This window comes from Mustela nivalis (genome assembly GCF_964662115.1).
Source record: "Mustela nivalis genome assembly, chromosome: 10".
Lineage (NCBI taxonomy): Eukaryota > Metazoa > Chordata > Mammalia > Carnivora > Mustelidae > Mustela > Mustela nivalis.
This window is the reverse complement of record NC_139029.1, coordinates 43,592,460-43,611,853: the sequence shown is the minus strand read 5'-3', so window position 1 is coordinate 43,611,853 and position 19,394 is coordinate 43,592,460. Positions and strand designations below refer to the sequence as shown.

General features: G+C 46.4%; 1 protein-coding gene across 1 annotated transcript in view; it reads left to right on the top strand.

Annotated features, from left to right (window-relative positions):
• PLPP3 (phospholipid phosphatase 3) overlaps window positions 1-19,394 on the top strand; it is an 84,248-nt gene that overhangs the window by 20,167 nt on the left and 44,687 nt on the right. The window lies entirely within an intron of this gene.

Sequence of the window (19,394 nt, the reverse complement as noted above, 5' to 3'; positions counted from 1 at the left end):
TTACCTTGTGCAAGTTCAAGTTCAAATCCAATAAGGCCCATATTTTATTTATTTAGTTAGTTAGTTCCCTATTTTAAAGCCTCCTTGGATACTGTGGATTCAGTTCTTCTGCAAACCAGATAGTGGCCCCATGTGTCAGTAATCTACAAAGCCTTTTAAACCTTAACACAACATCCCAAAGCATAGTAATAGATTCTTAGAGTAAAAAAAAATTCCAAAAATACGATTATGCTTAAAGGGAATAACCCTCTCACCCGTCAGTCCTCTAAATTCTAATCCCCAGAGGCATCGGCTATTAATGGTTTCGAGTTCCTGCCAGCCTGATTTTGAAGGCATAGGTATTCTCATTGACATCTGCCTTCCACCATATTGCTCTCGTTGCGTCCTAGACACACCCCACAGATGTCTGCCTTTTGGCCTTTGATCATGTCTTCCCTCTTCCAACACCCTCTCCTTCCTCTGTGCCTGTGGGAAAGGGTATCCATGCGTGTGGCGGCTTTCTGCTCATCCCACTCCCTCACTTGTTTATTTTGGGGTGCTTTCACCACCCCCCATCTCAAGTCATCTCATCTCAGCTCTGGCACTGATTAGTGACTTTAATTAAGCAGAGCACTTGTGCTCTGTTGGTCTAATACTCCTCACCTAAATAATGGGGCCATTGAATTGATGGTCTTTAAGATCTGCTTGAGGCCATAAAATAGAAAAGACTGCCCCTAGCACAGTGCTTAGAAAATGGGCAAAATCCAGAAGAAATAAAACCTTCATTGGGAGTCTTGACCATGTATCGAATGCCTGAATCCTGTCACAGGACGTCAACATAAGAGGAGGGACAAAGAGAGTCATCTCAACTTAAGGCTTGCCTAAAGTGTTCCACTCTAAGAACAGAAGCAGGATGTGTCCTGGGGCAGTTCTGGGCTCAAATCTTGGTTCCACCATTTTGCTAGCTCACAACCCAACGCAAGGGTCGTAATCTTTCTGAAATTCAGTTTCCTCATCTGGCAAATGGGGACAAGAATTCAAGGTTGCCCCAAAGTCGGAAGATGCCTGGCAGAGCATGGGCTCTTCTGCATTGATCTCTGCCCTGCCCCCTCAAAAGTTTTTATTCAGAAACCATTTTGTGCCCCAGATAGTTGGCAAGCTTCAGAACAAATAAGTGTGGGGGAGAGTGCTACCTGGATTGACGGCGTGTGTAGTACACAAAGTACGGGTTGGACGTAGCTTACCTGATCTTTGAAAAGTAGCTCTGGAGTCCTTCCAGAGAATCCGATGGCAGCTGCACTGATGTGGCTACCTTTCCATCTGCTCTCGCTGAAGGAAGGTGTTTTCCAGTTGGGAGAGTGCACGCTGGGAACCCGTCTTTAATGCATTCCAGTGTTCGGAGGCAAACCTTGCCTGAGAGATTAAGCTGAGCGTATTAACCAATATCATTTAAAGTTGATTAAAACTATCTTCTTAATTAAATACAAGAGAACAAGAAGTTCTCAGTCTTCTGGTAGCAATTAAAGACTAAAGAGTCAATTTGAAGTTGTTTTTGCAACTCTTAAAATAATACTCCCTCTCCCCACCCCCTCCCATGAAAAGAGTTTCTTAGCTATAGACATGCCCTCACATTGAGGTTTTTGAAAGCTGTTAGGACTACAAACCTGCTGGCAAGGCCTTCTGCTGCCAAGGCATCGGAGTTCTCAAAAGCAAGAGGGTTCAAGCTCAGGATACGCTGATTTGGAAAGAGAGCCCAAACAAAGGGCCTTTTGAGGCAGGAAACGGGGCTTTGGCCTCAGCACAGAGCAGTGTGGGATTGGAACAGCGCCCCGGGACTTGCTGAGGAGGAGAGGGACTATGAGATCGATGGAGGAAGTATAAACTTTCTCCATACAGTGAGAGTTTATTCCAAAACCCTCGAAAGTTGTTTTCAGAAGCTGTTATCTTTCCTCTGTCATCTTAATCACCTCTCTTCTAAGTCTTCTAACAGAAGAGGGAAATGATCTTTGAAGGGACACACAGACGTGGCCATTCTAGCAAGGCTGTCTGACCTGAGAGCAAAGGTTTTCTTTCAAGACCCAGAGCAACTATGTTCATGAATTCACTTACTCACCCATTTATTTGTGCAACATTTACTGATCACCTGCTTTCTGCTAGGAACTGTGGAGTGGGAAGGGTATGGTTTCCGCTCAAGGAGCTCATACCTGAGTTGCCCAGAACTTGAAGGCTTGAAGGGAAGGAGACTGCCTTTCCTCATACGTATCCATCAATGTGTTCACATATGCGTGACCCTCTTCACACACCACCCACCAAACAGGTTTTTTTTTTTTTTTTAAGATTTTATTTATTTATTTGACAGACAGAGATCACAAGTAGGCAGAGACACAGGCAGAGAGGAGGCAGAGAGGAAGAAGCAGGCCCCCTGCCCAGCAGAGAGCCTGATGTGGGGCTCGATCCCAGGACCCTGAGATCATGACCTGAGCCGAAGGCAGAGGATTAACCCACTGAGCCACCCAGGCGCCCCCCAAACAGGTTTTTAAACATGACCTTCCCTGCAGTGATGCTTCTAATACTCATCTTCACAGCAGCAACCGACCCAATATTGAGCCCTGAGGGCACAGATCAGTTAGAGAAGGGTGACAAACATGGAGAAGGCTCAAGGATGTAACTCGAGCAGGAGACAGTAAGTTCTGGCAGATTCTAGTCTCCTCCTGTTCTTCATTTTTATGTATCCAAACTGTACCTACTAAGCAAAAACTTCCCTGAACAGTAAAGACCCACTTTCTGTCAACTGCTGGGTAAGGTCGGGAGAGGGGGCCGGGGGGGTTGAGATAGAACAATGGGAACAACAAAAGGAAATGAGTGGGTTTGGCAGAGCCACTGGCCACAGAACTGAGCCTGGGAGGAGGGCCTGGGTCCACTGGGACCATCACCTGGATGAGGGGCAGTGACTCTGGGTCACACGTTTAGAAAGCTTGAGTTTTCTGGAACAGATGGGACTCTGAGCTGTGAGCAAGAAGGGACAGTTGGTCATAGATGATCTGATCTTAAATGCATCCTCTGTGCCCCCCACGAGCATCAAGAATGGAGCCCATGTTGGGTGGTTTTTGAGAGTCAAGATCTAAGGGGACCCAGCCTTTGCCTCTTAGCATTGTTTATCTGGCCCTTGAAAGCTATTGTTCCTGCACAGTTTTACAGACGTGCTGGACCAGCAAAGGCAAGCACACTTGAGTTCAGACGGGCCGGGGCCTTGGATCTGCAAACAGGTTGGGTTACCCTCACATCAGTTAGGTGTTGTCATGAGATGCGGGGACAGCTCGTCTCTCTCTTGATTCGCACTGGCAGGTGGTGTTTCTGACAACTGCGCTCTAATCAGAGAAGTGACAACAGCTGATTGGTTTATTGAACAGGGCCATTTAGAAGAAAAGTTTCTGATGTGTTTATGAATATCTGGACCGCACTGGAAACTTTTCTTTCCCTCTTTGCATTAGAGCATTTTGCACGGGAGGTTAAAATGTGGAGGAAATAGTGCGTGCCTTTCCATACTTGGTGGGGTGTGAAGGATTAATATTGGTTTATGGAGAACCCTGACACTGAAATCTGAGGCAGGGATGTTCTCTTTCTACTTCCACCTTCCTAGTGCCTAACTTGGGCAGAAGTTGCTCCGTAAAGATGGAAAAAATAGAAAAATCCAAGTAGTTTGACACTAGCATACATATTTTTAGCCTTTTCCCCTCTAAATCTGTGACTTTGATTTTCATCACTGATGTTTTTAAACTACCCAAATTTGGGAAAAGGGAGAAAATCACCTATAATCTACTACCTAACACAAATGTTACTACCCTTTGGCGTATTTCATTTTAGTCATTTTTATTTGATTTTCTCTCAGTTATTTAGGTATATATACATACATATATATTTGTACAATTTTCTGTGTTGTTACTGATTGCCATATTTAAAGTTGTTTCTTTTTAAAGTCATTCAAAATGAAGGACTACCCTTTAATTACACAGATTTCTCTTCATTCCCTTTTGCTTTCCTTTGCCTTAATCCCCCAAATTAAAACTCTCTGGGGTAGGTACTGTTGCCTCTGCTTGCTAGGGCTGCTGTAACAAGGTACCATGAACTGAGTGGCTGAAACAGCGAAATTACTAGCTTACAACTCTGGTGGCTATAAGTCCAAGATCATAGTGATTCAAGGAGGTTCCTTCTGAAGGTTGTGAGGGAAGAGTTGTTCTATGTCTCTCTTCTTGGCTGAAGATGGCGGTCTTCATGTGAATATGGCGTCCTTTCTGTATGTCCTCTACAGGCGTCTCTACGTCTATGTATCCCCATTTTAGCAGGTCACTTGTCATACTGGATTAGGATCTACCCTAATGACATCATTGTAACTTAATTACCTCTGTAAAGACCCCATCTCCAAATCAGGTCACACCCCAAGGTCCTGGGGCTAGAACTTCAACTATGTATATTTTTGGGGGGGGAGAGGGAACACTGCAATCATAGCACCCCTCCATTTATAGACAAAATGAGACCTAAGTCAGGTAGCTTGAGATTTGAATTTAGGCTTCTGTGAGTCTGAAATATGCATTATCATCACATCCTGTTTTCTACCCATGAATTGAAAATACCATGAACAAAGAAAAAAAAAATTACTTCCTTGATTTGAATTTGATTAGTGTGAGACAATGTTTGATGATGATGATTAATTGCTAAATTTAACTGACCAGTTGAAACCTGTGTAATCATGTTATTTAAAAATGAAGTTAAGTACAGTACACTATGCTTTGTTAGAACTTTTCATTGTTCTAAAGTGTTTGCTAAACCCATTGCACAGATTGTTCCATTCTTATTTGAAGTACCGGGGAATACGGCACCCCATAGGCTCAGGGGCATCCCAGTGTCCTGGCATTTGGATTCTGTTTCTTAGTAAGACCACCCAATGTAACATACGTTTCATCAGTTTTCGTTTCTTTTATGTAGATTCTTCTTCGCTGTTTGTCCTTCTGCGTGACTAGCTACATGTACACATATATGCGTGCTAACCAGACCCCCACATTTTTTTGCCAGAAAAGTAACATTTATTCAATAATATCTGATACACGGTTCATACTTGAAATTGTTTAATAGATTTTTTTGATCTAAGATCTAATTAATCAAGTTTCACTCATCATATTTGATAAAGTTGTCTCTTTAGTTTCCTTTATCTGCAACAGATTCTCCTCTTTTATAACATTGAGTTTATTGAGGGGTTCTGACCAATTATTTTCCAGCATGCCCCACACTTCGGGTGTTTCTGTTTCCTTATAACTAATTCAGTGAGACAAGTCTGGCGTGAACGTCACGTACACACCAGTAGGCCCTAGGGAAGGCCAGAACCCATGTAATAATACCCAGCTAACACAGCCAGCCGGGACGTGGTGCATAGGGTGTGATGTTCACAAGAAATACAAGGCCCCCCGTGAAGCTCTTGCACAGAGGAGGTTGCGTGGGGCCTGCTCAGCCTTCTCTGTGAAGCAGGAATAGAAATGGCACTGAGTTTCCGTCCTGGCTGAAACCGAAGCCTGCAAGTAGTGACCTCTGGAGCCATACAGTATGCAGATCCCTGTGTCTCTTTCTCACTGCGTGCCCTCGGGCAAACCCCTGCCCTTTTTCTTACCTTCCTCATAGGAATTTAAAAAAGGGGTTTGACCTATAATCACCGCATAGTCCCCAGTTGCTCTCATGTCTGTCCTTTGTTCATTGTGGGCGTCCAATAAATATTTATTGGGAAAAAGTGAACGACGAGAAAGTGAACAGAGTCTCCATAGAGATGAAGATGGCCCATATGAAGTGAAGGGCCAAGGAAGTCCCCCAAGGGACACTCCATTCAGACCAGCACGGAATGCTGAGAAAATCCCCACTTGTTTTCCTTTAGCTGGAAATAATCAAACGTTGAAAAGACACTGGTGTTTTAAAAAACTCTCCATACATTGTTGCCCTTGGCTGCTTTAAAGGAAATGAAGAGCTCCCACATGGGGCCAAGGGCTGCCCTACTTGCCTTTCTTCACGCTGATGTCTTGGGTAGGAAGACCATGAGCGACGACAACCCCTCCTGTGAACTGAGTGCACGTTATGTGTCATGCTGTATCTCTCAGCTTCACAGTCACCCCTCAAGATGGGCTCAGCTAGCTCCCTGCGACAGATGGCTTTCATCCAGCCGCTTACCTGATGTCACAGGACTAAAAAGAGGCAGGACCAAGCTTCAGATGGTGATGTTCACGGTACCTATTCAGTAACTGTACATGAGGTAGACCGTGGATTTCTTCGTGGGCCAAGATGACACCCGTCTCTGTCCTTGCTGCTGAAGACACACCATCCCTTCGTTGTCATGGTGACAGTTACCGAGCGATGTGATGAGGGTGAAGAGACCCAGGTGCATCTGGCTCCGAAATTCACGTGCTTAGAGCTACACCAGGCCATTGTCCTTGTACTGCCAGGAGATGGGGTGCCCTCTCGAGCCGTTAGCTTCTAATCTACACTGAGGTGTGCTCCCGAAGAGCACTGTGTGTTAAGATAACCTGAGAGTCTGAACAGGGAGGCTGCAGCAGTCGGTTTCCGAGAGGTGTTTAAAGCAAGAAGGGAAACAGCCCCAGACGCTCCTGGAGAGCGGGCAGTGTTTATTTGAGTTGCGCTGGCCAGGACCTAGCGTGGCGTCAAGGCTGTGGGGGGCCTTCATACATCTTATTCAGGGCTGATGGGGATGTGTCTACAGAATGCAGAAGGCTTTTCCTCGGGAAGGTGGTTGGTCACACCTCAGTGAGCAGGGAGCTTGAATTCTCAGCGCCTTGTGCTCCAGCCTGTCCCCCACAGGCCTGCCACAGTCATCTTTGTAAAACGGCCTGGCCATGCCACTGTCTACCGTAGATGTCGTCTTTAAGGTTGGGTCTCTGCTGTGTATCTGGCACTGCAGAGGGTGGACGAAAAACCTTTCTGCCGGCTGAGAAACGAGTCTTGTTTAAAAGCCATATCCATGAGGCATAATTTTAGAGCCAGTGAGAGATCATTTCGTCTCACTTTTCTTGGGAGAGTGTTCTGGAGAGCTCTGGTTCTTCAAGTTTGTACAACTGCCTTTGAAACTCAGCAGTGAACTTTGAGGAAGGCTCCAGGGAAAGGCTTATGCTACACATGCTTTGCAATATGACCACACAGTCCATTTTCCTCTCTTTTGTAGATAAGAAGGCTCAGTGAAGAACAGGGACTTATCCAGGCTTGGGCTCCAAAACCCAGCCCAGGGCTTTGTCTGTTGCACAGGGACCCACTCTATCTCTATCTTCAGCCTAGGCAGTCCGAAGGCCCATATTTTTTCCTGGATCTTGAAGCCATACATTTCTCTGGCTCTGTCTGCCATCCTAAGATAGGCCTCTGAAGTTGGGTGTCTGGAATCATTCTGTTTCATATTTGATGCCATCTTGGCAAAGATATTGGAAAGCCAAGGCCAGCATGAGGCAGAAGAGAAAAGAGGAGGGAAGAACTGCAGGTTTGCAATCTCACAGGATCCCAAGGTAGGAAAGACAGGCTCTCCTGCTGGGCTCTTGCTGCATCTCCTAGATAGGGAGCTCTTCTGAGGACAGGAACCCTGTTTTATTCATCCCAGTATATCCCATCTCCAGTACACAATAGGTCCAACAGCAAACATTTGATATATATTTGTAAAGGTTTTATTTATTTATTTGACAGAGAGAACACAAGCAGGGGGAGCAGCAGGCAGGGGCAGAGGGAGAAGCGGGCTCCCCACCAAGCTGGAAGCACAGTTCAGGGCTCGATCCCAGGACTCCAGGATCATGACCTGAGCAGAAGGCAGACTCTTACCTGACTGAGCCTCCAAGGCGCTCCAGACATTTGATATTCATTGTGGTTTAAAATTGTGTTGGTTTGGTATAGGTATATATCAGTTCCATTTTATGTATATTATGCATCCATTTTTTGTAAAGCCCTTGAGTTCAAAAATGAACTTTTTTTTACTTTTTAGAGCAATGACTCCCAAATCACCGGGGGATAGAATCCTTTCAAAGGCTTGTGAAAGGCTCTTGTCCTGGGAATTCCGATTGAGTTATTAAGCAGGTCTGGGTAGGGCCTGGAATGTGCTCTTTAATGAGTGGCCCTGATGATTTTGATGATTGGCCAGATCTGAAAGTCCCTATCCAGAGAATAAGCTTGTTCAGGGCCCAGTTTTACCCTTCAAGATGGACGTGAACATCAGCAGTGGCCTCCAGGCCTGGACACTTGAAGCAGATGAGACGCGCTGAGAAATACAGGAAAGTTCTAGGCAGAACAATAGACCAGTATACCAGGTATTAGATTGAGAGGGGGTGCTAGAGAGAAGTGGCTTGGGCCCCTCATTAGACCTGCTCCCCAGTTCTCAAACCTGCAGCTCGGGGCCCCCTGCTAATTGGCAGTCCCTTAATAGGTTAGGCGCTGGCACCAGGCTTGCATGTTATTATAAACCACACACAGAAAAACCCGGTGGCGGAGGAACTTCTGCCAAACCCAGACCCGGGTTTTTGTGAGGCTTCTGAAGCGCGCTGGTCTTTCAGTATTTTGTATAGCCAGTGTGCTGAAAGGCATCAAACCGTTCCTTTGGATGGGAATTGTGAAGGGCCAGTTTGTTGAATAATGAATTTCCCGAGACCCATTCTGTCGTCTTGATGGACAAATAGGAGCCCGCCTCCACAGTTTTGCTCTCCGCGGTACAGGGAGCAGGACGGGAGAGATGATTTCTCACGGATCCGGTCCTGCACCCACCAGCCTGTCTCCCTCCCTCGTGCTGGGGCGGGGTAGAAGGACCCGAGTGCAGGCGCTCCGTGCCGTGGTGCCCAGCTACGTGACTCCCCACCCCAGACACCCCAGCTCGGGTGATCTTCACGGCAGCTCTTCCACGCGGCCTGACCTCTTTTGCTGACGATGAGGATACGGAGGCCCTGAGAATTCTCTGGGCCGGGCTCACAGGGCCACGAGAACAAGGTCTGCTCCTTCCAAGCGGTCACAAAACCTGACCAAACCCAGAAAACCATTTTCAATTCTTCTTGGAGCTTGGTCAGTTCAGATGGGCTGTGACACAGTTTCCTGCTGTTGACCTCAGTGCCCCAGGGATGGATACCTGTTTGCACCCATGGGTAACATATGTGCTGCCAGTGTCCACCCCCCCTGCAATTCCATAATAGGGTCCCTCCTCTGAGGTGAGGCTCCCCCTTAGAGAGAGTCACACTGTGCCCAGGGGCGAGTGGAGGCAGAACGGGCCCGTTCCAGGCTGCCAAAGGCACAGTCAGGTATCCTCTGGCCTCTGAGCAATCTCAGGGGCCTTGCTCTCATCTGCCCAATTAGGTTCCAGTTAGGGGCCTTCCATTTCTTTCCAAGTCCATTTCCACAAAGGGAGAGCTGTAGTGGAGGCCGAGATTTCCATGAAAACCTTCCAATTTTCAGGCAAACATACCAGGCAGCTCTCATGGCAATACCATGGTGAAGGGGAATAATGTTGTTTGGCATTTCGCCCTTAAAAAAAAATGTATGTTGGTGGGGGTAAGGAGGATGTGGGGAGGATGGGCAGAGAGAACAGTGGGGGCTTTGTAATTTACTGCTATAGAGAGGTCAGGTGGGCAGGGCCATGAGGGGAGGAGGGGTGCAGAGAAGGCCTGAACCCCCACCCCACCCACCCTTCAGCTTCGCTCCCTTTTTCTCCCTTTCTGCCTGATTCACACATTTTGGGAGGTGGTAAGGGGGAAGTTGAGGAGTTTTTTGTGTTTTTATTTGGAAGAAGGACTCTAGACATTCTGTTCCTCTGGGGGAAGCTGGCTCCTTGCTGCTTTGCAAGGATTAAGGGCCTGGCTTCCAGTACCATTGAAGAAACATCCCAGGAACTACCCTTTTCTCTCAACAGCTGAAAAATGCATCACAGAGTGTGGCTTCCTGGAGAGTTTTGGCAAAAGAGCTTCCCCCTGGAACAATAGGGTTCCTATAGCAAGCCACCTAGGGGTTTTTTACTGCAGCCCTTTCTCCTGTATCTGAATGCCCATATTTTGTTGTCTCCATGCTGGTGGGGGGAAGGGGAGGCCTGCCAGAGCAGCTGAGGGTGGCCCCAGAGCACACAGATTTCTAACTGCGGGGAGCCAGCCCGCTTGACGGACGCACCCCTTCTTGGTCTGGGCGAAAGCACCTACAGATAGGAAGAATGCTGGCTGCCCAGAGCCGTGGACAGCCAGCCCGGCCCCGTGGCATTTCTGCCCTGCTGCTCCACGACCTTGCTTCTGATCTTCAGTCTGGGCCTTTGCACAACCTAGCTGGTGCTGCTTACCTGGAAAGGATGACCGGGAGGAATGAAAGAGGCCCCGATTGAAAGCACCTAGAAGGGTACCCAGTCTGCTGCAGTCGCTGATGCTCATTCCCACCTGCATCCAACCCACACAGTGTTCTTGCTGTCAACCTCCTTCTTTGACAGAGCCAAGAATGGCCAGTCATTAATTCAGTTGGCATCTGGAGGTCTGCAGATTCGGGGATCTTTGCTAGAGTTGTTCTTTTATAAGGAGCACCTTTGAATTCTGGAGGGTGCTGCTTGGCCAGTCTATCTTTCCAGACTTAAAAAAAACCATAGTGTGCCCCTCAGTTTACCCCTGAGGGGATAGCGGGCAGGTGGCGATGCTGTCTGTCTGGATGCCACAGGTAGGAAGCCTGCAGTTGGTTGATAAAACACCTAGATTAAAGGTGAAAACTCCTGAATTAGAAATGTCCCTAGGACACCTGATAAAAACCGCCCCTTTCATTTTGCACATGAAGAAACAGAGCTCAAGAGAGCCCAAGTGTGACTATATAGTTAACCTCAATAACACTGATGAATAGGGGTCATTAGGATGGTCAGTGAGTGTGGGTTGGTATTTGTTTTCTGAGGTCCCCTTGCCAAAGGAAACTTAACGAAAACTCCTGAACTCACTTGTTTTGTCTTATGGATAGCAGGCATCTCTTCACTGAATCACAAACAAGTGGAAATCATTTTCTTCTCCAAGACACGGGCTGAGCAGCTCTGGCTCCCGGTGACTTTGTTATTCAGTAGGTGAAAGGTTGCCTGATTTGCTAGGATAAAACACAATGTGGAATGACCCTAGTACAACTCTTTGGATTCAACTCATTTAAGTTTGTAGTAATCCTAGTGATGATTAGACTAGAGGCCTTTGTCTCCAAGTAAGACATTTCTTCTGGAGTGAACAATATTTTTAGTTGCCAGTGTTCCTCTTTTAGCATCTTTTCAGCATCTGTGTTTTAGGAATTAGATAGGCTCCCTCCATCTCCTTTTTTCATTTTCCCTCAGGGTTAAAAGTTGAGTAGGAGATGAGGGTGGGTTACAACAGCCGTTTTGTTAACTGTTTGCAGGGGGGACTCTTTGCAGTTCTGGATTTTTTTTTTTTTCAATTACTTTTATTAAAAAATTTTTTTGTATAGCCTTAAGTCCATTGTTGGCATTCAGATGACAGCAAGGACTCTTTGAAATGCGTTTACTGGGTTAATCAATAAATTGAAATGTTACATCCTTGCCAGCAGCCCAGTCCTGTGCTCACCTGCGTCCTCCGTGCTCCCTGAGCATTTTTGGAAAGGCCTCCCGGGCTGGTGCTGTCCCACTGCATCATGGGTAGCTGTCCCCAGAGTCTGCCTTCTTAGAGGGCAGGGACCACATCCTATTAATTCCCATAGCCCATAATTTTCCCAGTAAGGACTCTGCTTCAAAGCAGCCTTTTTTCCCTTCACTTTCTTGCCACCCAGAGCCTTCTGGAAATCTTGGTGGGGGGGCATTCACCAAGCCTCAGATGTGGGGGAGAGAAGTTTGACTTCTGTGCTTTAATCAGGTGTTCTGTAATGCCATTCACTCCCCGGATACTTCTAAAACGAAACGTAGCCTGTGAGTCCAGCACTGAAAGAGGAAATAAACGACAAATTAAAAAGTGATTAGTGAGCGTTTAGGCAGAAGGTCAAAGGGATTATTTTGGACTTCAAACTTTCCAGCTTTCGGGCCCTGTATTCAGTTACAAAATTGCATCCCTGAATTATTTGTGCAGGTGGCAGCTGTCAGATTGGAAGAAGGTTTCTGGGTTCTACAAAAGGAACTTTGACGGCCTGGGAGTGGGGAGTGTGCTCCTGGCGTGAGGGTTGTCTTATCCCTGGCTTCCTGGAATGGCTCCAGCGTCTCTTGACTGCAGTGACAGTCCTTGTTGGAGCTGACACAGCCTTGTCCCGGTTAGTCTGGCCACCTTCTCGAGGAAACCAGAGGGAACCAGTCAAGCAGGCTGATTAGCATCAGCTGTAAACAGCTGTAATCAGCTGGAGAGTAGGTTTTCAGGCTTGGAGGGCAGAGAACTCACCTTCTTTAAATCCCTGCCCTATGATGGGTCATGCTCTCAGCTCTTCAAAGTGGGTATTGGCTTCCTCTTTTTCAAGTGGGGGCTCCGAGAAGTGAAGCCACTTGCTGCTGTTACATGGATTTTAAGTGGCAAAACTGTTGTTGTTGTTTTTTAAGATTTTATTTATTTATTTGACAGAGAGATCACAAGTAGGCAGAGAGGCAGGCAGAGGGGGAAGAGGAAGCAACTCCCCACTGAGCAGAGAGCCTGATGCGGGGCTCGATCCCAGGACCCTGAGATCGTGACCTGAGCCAAAGGCAGAGGCTTAATCCACTGAGCCACCCAGGCGCCCCAAAACTGGTTTTCAAACCCAGATCCGAGCTGCTTTCTTGAGACTTGTGCTCTTCCTCTGATTGGGAGCTTTCTCCTGGATGGTGATTCCCAGAAGGATCACAAGAAGTGGGTCAAGGGTGTGGAAATGGATCTCTAGGCCCTGGGGACCACAGGTCAGGGTGGAGTGGGGCCGCTGGGTCACTGGGGTTAGGGGGGCGCTCTTGAAAGTATTTCCTGATAGTTTCAGTACATGAAAAAGACTGGGAAACTGAAAAGGCAGGGTCTTAGCTGTCATCTAGCCCAATAGCCATGCATCTGAGACTTGAAACTGGTTAGATGCCCCATAAATAATTCCTCATGGATCTGTCGGCTCTCCATGAGGACATCTGGTGGTGTTTTGTTTGGGGCGATCGTGTTAGAAAAACAGGAGCAAGAGGCGCCTGGGTGGCTCAATCTGTTAGGCGGCTGCCTTTGGCTCAGGTCATGATCTCCAAGTCCTGGGATCGAGCTCCACATCAGACTCTGCAGAGTAGGTGTAGGAAAATCAATAGTAGAAGTTCAGGGACAATGACGACTGACCTGTGGCCTGGGTGTCAGGGAGATAATACGAAGGGTGGAGAGCATGTCCAGCCATGGTTAGTGCTGCCCCCGTTGCCACATGGTGTTGAAGCTGGTTCAGTAGCTGGAAATCTGGACATTGCGTGAGACCTGCTGTCGTGAAATGGCAACAATTGATGTTAGGAAATTTAAACCGTGGATGGCCAAACAGACCATCTCTGTGGGTCGGATTTGGCTAGCATGTGACCTTTGACCTCAATTGGCCCATGCAGTTCGGTGGGTTACCTTGGGGTGTCCTGGTGGCCTTGGACTGCCCGCCAGCATGATTTGGTTCTCATGGCATCTCCAGAAGTGTGCCAACTCCTCATTTTTGGCACTGCATCTGGTTCCAGTCTTGCCCTTGGACTATCTCGAACTTTGGCCCTCCCAGGACTGTCCTGCCAGTCCACGTGTTGTTTATCTTAACCGCCGTGTGAACCTGGGGCTTTGTGTACACCTGGGCAGCATAGCTTGGTTGGGAACGTGCCTGCTGACGAATGTATGTTTAACTCTTTGGGAAGATGAAAAGAGAATTTTTTTCGCCCTTCTCGACTTAACCTCCCATTTGGCCTTGTGTAATCTCTTGACAGAGCCTGGCGGGATTCTTGCTGCGATACTTCTTTGGCCATCAGGGTGCCAGGTCCTGCTCACCACTGTCGAAGCCCCTTTTATTTACACAATCCCAAGAAGTCCCTGGAATTAGAGGATTTTATGAGTGTGCTTTTCCCGTGGAATCAGATTGCATTTGGGAAGGAGTTGGCAGGCCTCAGCTGCTTGAGGGAGCTTTCAACTGAACTCTGATCACATCTTATACCTGCTTAAAAGCTTTTAGGGGCTTCCTGTCACATGCAGGAGCAGGAGCTAACATTTATGGAGCCAGGCAGTTGGATATTTTATAAACTGTGTCATCTCAGTCCTCACGATCCACTCTGTACATTGGGAATTATTGTACAAAGTCCTGTTGTACATTGATGAAGCCCAGGGAGGTAAAGTGACTTGCCCAAGGTCAAATGATAAGCCCAGCAGGTAATAGAAGTAGGGTGTAAAATCCTGACTTCCTGACTCTGAAGTTCATGGATAAATTGAATGAAATAACTGTGCCAGAGTGGCTAACGTGGCTCAGTGAATCCTTTGTAGAAGGGGTATTTAAGTCTTCAAAGACATATAGGACTTTGCAGGGGCAGAGTCTTTAGATGTTAAGACATTATTTCATGGGTTTGTTAGGAAGGTCAAATGTGATATATATGTAAGAGCTATTAAACCCCATGCACACATTGGGATTCTTGCTGTGTCCTAGCTCTGGGCAGCCATATTGGAAGTAAACAGATTTGGGTCATCAGGGAGACTGGAGGCAGGAGAGTAGCGGATCAGTATAAATCCATCTCAGCATCTAAGGAAGAGCCTTGCCTTTTATCCTTGTTCCAGGTCAGCATACACTTTTCCAGAGCTTTGTAGCTTTGCTAATATCCGCATACCGACCTCGTTCCTATGTGTACTTGGCAAGAAAAGCTAAACCCATCTCTGAATGAACTTCAAAGGCCTCCATATTCTATTATGTATCCTGGTTACACTGTTCTTATCAACAGTGGTGAAATATAATCTCTCTGACTCTTGATTCTTTGGCTGTATCCTAATAATTATTTTAGAGGATTGTTTTGAGTTATATCAGTTGACATATCCAGAGCTCCTGGCACAGAGTAGGTACCCAATGAATGCAAATTTACTCACATCCTTATTTAAAAGAGGGGTCAAAGAGGAAGGAGGTGATCCAGCTTAACCTGGAGTAGAGGAAACATAAATCCTATTAGCTCTGGTAGCTGTAGATTACTAGAACTATCATGTCCACAAAAGGGGGCTGGGATTCTCTTCATGAAAGGTCTGTATCATGCCATGTTGCAAGTTTATTTTTTAGTCTCTGATGGATCTGACAGCCCTTTCAAAATCCAACTGAAAAGACCAAAGCCAGACAGAGCTAAGAGTTTTAAGGTAGCCTATATTATTTTGGAGAATAAAATGTTTTCTCTTTAAGCACTTTTCAATAAGAAAGGCTATCCAAAGTTCTTTTTGACACCCATGAGTAGACTAGAGACAGGTGTCCCTTTGTCGTGGAACCTGAGACTTTTCAAAGTTGAGAAACTCAGAACTGGTTCGGGATCTTGATACTGTGTGTCCCCAGCACCTAATAGTGTCCCGTCCCCAGGAACTGTCCTACATGTTTGTGGAATTCCACTGCAGGCCCTGGACTTGGACACGGGAAACCCAGGCACCAGGACTAGAGGTGCCACTAACTTCTTCACTTCTACCTCGGAGTTGCTTTCAGTTCTGACAATCTTCTTTTTGTGAAGAAAGGGACTGGACTTTCCAGTTTTGAAGAATGAGCATTTGTCAAAGAAAACTCCTAGACCCAGAATATTGCCTGTTCACACCAGCCAACAGCAAGTGTTTTTCATGGCAGCCTGTTTCAAAGGTGGGAAACGCCTTCATAATAAACTTAGTTTTGTCTCATCTGGATTGTGTCCAGTATAAAAATCTGGACAAATATCGTAAACCAAAGAAAGTTTGCACACTTCTAAGACCAGTAGCAATTAATTACTTTAAATAGAAACCCTGTCACTTACAAGCAACATAAATATTTGTATTTTGAACCTCTAAGTAGTAGTTGGGTTGACCATTCTGGCCTTAAGAGATAAAAAAAAAAAAAAAAAAAAGCAGTTGGTCATATTTTAACTGGGAATACATTTATAAAGAAAGAGAGGGTCAGGTCATGGAGTAAGAAAACATGAACCTAAAGACAGACAGACCTGAGTTCAAATCCCAGTGACCACCTGACTCATGTGGAAACCCTGGCCACAGCTCTTAGGGAAGCTCAGATACATTAATTCCTAATTGGACTCTATGTTTGAAATCAGAAGCCCCATGCCTTCCATCTGTCCTTTTTTTTTTTAAGATTTTTTTTTTTTTTTTTTTTTGTCAGAGAGAGAGAGCGAGCAAGAGCGAGCACAGGCAGACAGAGTGGAAGGCAGAGTCAGAGGGAGAAGCAGGCTCCCTGCGGAGCAAGGAGCCCGATGTGGGACTCGATCCCAGGATGCTGGGATCATGACCCGAGCCGAAGGCAGCTGCTTAACCAATTGAGCCACCCAGGCGTCCCTCCATCTGTATTTCTAACATCTGTCTGTATTGGTACTCTTGGCCGGCTTTGCCCTTTGGATGAGCTGCTTAAACTTTCTGAACCTCAGTTTGTCATTTGTAAAATGAGCAGGGCAGTAGAATCTGCGCTGGAGGTAGGTTGTCGAAAGTACCGTAGTGGAGTTCTTCTACTAGCTGTCTGATTGAAGTGGTGCGTCCGCATCTGGATTCTACACTCACTGTTCTTCTGTGGGTAGGTGTTTGTTTAATTATTACTCTCACAGATCCTGGACTCTGCTTATTTTAAGGTAACTACAGATGGGGTGAAGAGAAAGCCGGGCAGCTTTGGGAAAGGCAGTCGAAGGCTTTGGTCTATAGGGGCCCGGGCAGCCTCTCCTTGATGCTCTGAGTTGGGTCCTGCAAAGTGTGGAGATTTCTTATTCACTTTCCTACCCCCACTCTTTCCCTGACACACGCCACGGCTTTCTAAAAAGCACTTTGAGAGCAGGAGGCTGTGTTTAATTTTGTGCAAACGTGAAGCTGGGTCTGAAGGGAGCAGGGTTCTGGGGTTGGGTCACTTTGGTAACACTTCCCACATGACTTTATCAATGGGTGGGCCGCAAAAACTTACCCTGTGTTTTTTTTACACCCCACCCCCAAACCACCCAACCTGCTCAAGTGTTAGTTTTTCAAAGCCCAAGAAGTTTCAAAGGCCTGAACCCAACACAGGGGCCTTTCTTCATGCTTTGATTTTCTGCCCATTAAGTGTTTGTCAGTGAGTTCGTATTTCGCCTCCTCTGCAACCTACACATCCCAAGAGGTCCCTCGAGGTATAGGAAGTTAATTGATCCTTGATTAAAAGAAGGAGAAGTGCTTTGAGTTGGGGTCTAGAATCACCAGATGGTATGTACACGCACACAAACACACACTCAGAGTTTGGTTTTGCCTTGCAGAAAGCTTGTAATTAGCTTTCATTATAGATAAATCTCAAGTCCAGGATATTGGCTTCAGAGTGTTGGTTAAATCAGATACTGAGCCCATGCGCGGTACGTGGTAAATGTTCAGTGAATAATCGCCTGGGCTATTGCCTTGACTCTTCCATGGAAAGCATCTTTTTCTTCAAAGGCCATGAGATTTGCTGAGCCGTAGCTAATTTATCAATACTCACGGGGGCTTCCTTCTCTGTTTTAAACTCGCTGACTTTAGAAAGCACCCAAAAGTCCTACTATCTCTGTTAAGTCAACTTTAATACCTTTGAATCTTGGGGTGACTGAATGCATTCATTGTTATGACTCTTCTCCCATTAGCCCTTGGGTGGCTTAAAGGTTGGGACTTTCCTTAGCACAGTGGCCGGGTCAGTGCTGAGAACATAATAGGCATCCAGGTTCGTCAAACGACAGACATTCGTGTGGGGTTCCTCAGCCCAGTTTGGGCACATAGCTGTTTAATAAATGTTGGCTTCTATCATTGTGTTCTGTGCTAGCTTTCCCTTTCTTCCTTTCGTTGTCTACTGGTGCGTCTCTTCCCTGTTCTGTAGCCAGATTTAAAATCATATTCTCGTAACAGCCATATGTTTGGGTAACTGCCTTATTGAAATCACTAAACTACATTGAATTTCTTGAGTGTACTTAGTCCCTGGATCTGAAAGTCCTCCTGTTCACATAAGGGTTCCCTCAAGCCTTCCATCCTCTGTCGGCCATCTTTGGTGTTCCTGGTATGGCAGTCTTTTGGGCTCTACATGTACTCTGTACAGTTCTTACATTTCAAAATATCTTAGTGCACTTGTTTTTGTAATTTTCTTAAAATACCATGAGCCTCTCGAGGGCAGGTTCTATGAGATTCACCTCTAGATTCCCAGGCACTAGCACTGGGAATTTTCTTGAAATGAAGGGATCGGGAACTATAGTAGTTGGCAGTAAAGATGGTGCCAGTGTTGGAAATGGAGATCCTGCTGTCAAAAAGAAGAACAGCCTTCTCCCTGTGTCCTGGAGAGACAAGGCATGGTGTTATGTCTCTTGAGGACTAGCTGCCCTATTGAGAAAATGTTTATGCTTTTTCCATCAAATGAAGGCAATCTGAGGTTACTCTTTTCTGGAGCAAAGTCAAGACTTGACTGGCAACCCCCCCACCCCCCACCAACACCACCAGTCATACCACAAGTTTGTAGGGAAGACAGAAAAAGCCATTGGGTTTTCTAAATGCTATCTCCATGCCTTTCAAGAAAATAAACAGAACCCACTCAGATCCAGCTTCTTGTCTGTCTGTGGTCCTCATCCATATAATCAGAACCGGAAACTCCCCAAGCCTCAGGCAAAGGAGGAAGAGAAAGGATTTGGATTGCTCCCAGGCTAAGAGAAGCCAAAGGAACAGAATAAACAGATTTTCTTCACTAGCCCTCTCTGTGGGGTTGCCCCCCTACTTCGTCCTTTTAACATCTCCTCAGTGTCCATAGTGAGTGCCCTGATGCCGTGCTGACTTACCCAGTGCTGTTGCTCGGTTTCTTTTCACTAAAGCCACTTCCTGTGCTGATTTCCTTCCATTCCATCTTCCCCTGCTAGATGGTAAGCTCCCTGAGGACAGGGTTTATATCATCTCCATATTCCTTGTACTTCAGGTACACAGTGAAGGTGGAATAAAAGTCTGCTGAATGAATGAATGGACCGTGTGCTATCATCCCCGCCCCCACACTGGATCTCGTTCTTCACATTGCATAGATGAGAAGGGCGTTGGGGAAGATGGGAATAACTCACTTAAGTAGCAGGGAGCTGAGTTGAGATCATTAACCCAGTTCTGTCTAACTCCACAGCTCTTTTATATGTGTTTTATTGTCCTTAGAAACATATGTTTTACAGGCCTATCATGTGAACACTATTAAAAATAGAAGCCGGGGCTTGAGAGCATAGCACAAATGTAAGGTACTCGGGGGTCTGCTCCCTTCCTGAGTTTATTAGCAACGCATTGGCTCCCAGGCACCACGGAGGCTGCGGCTGGGCTCAG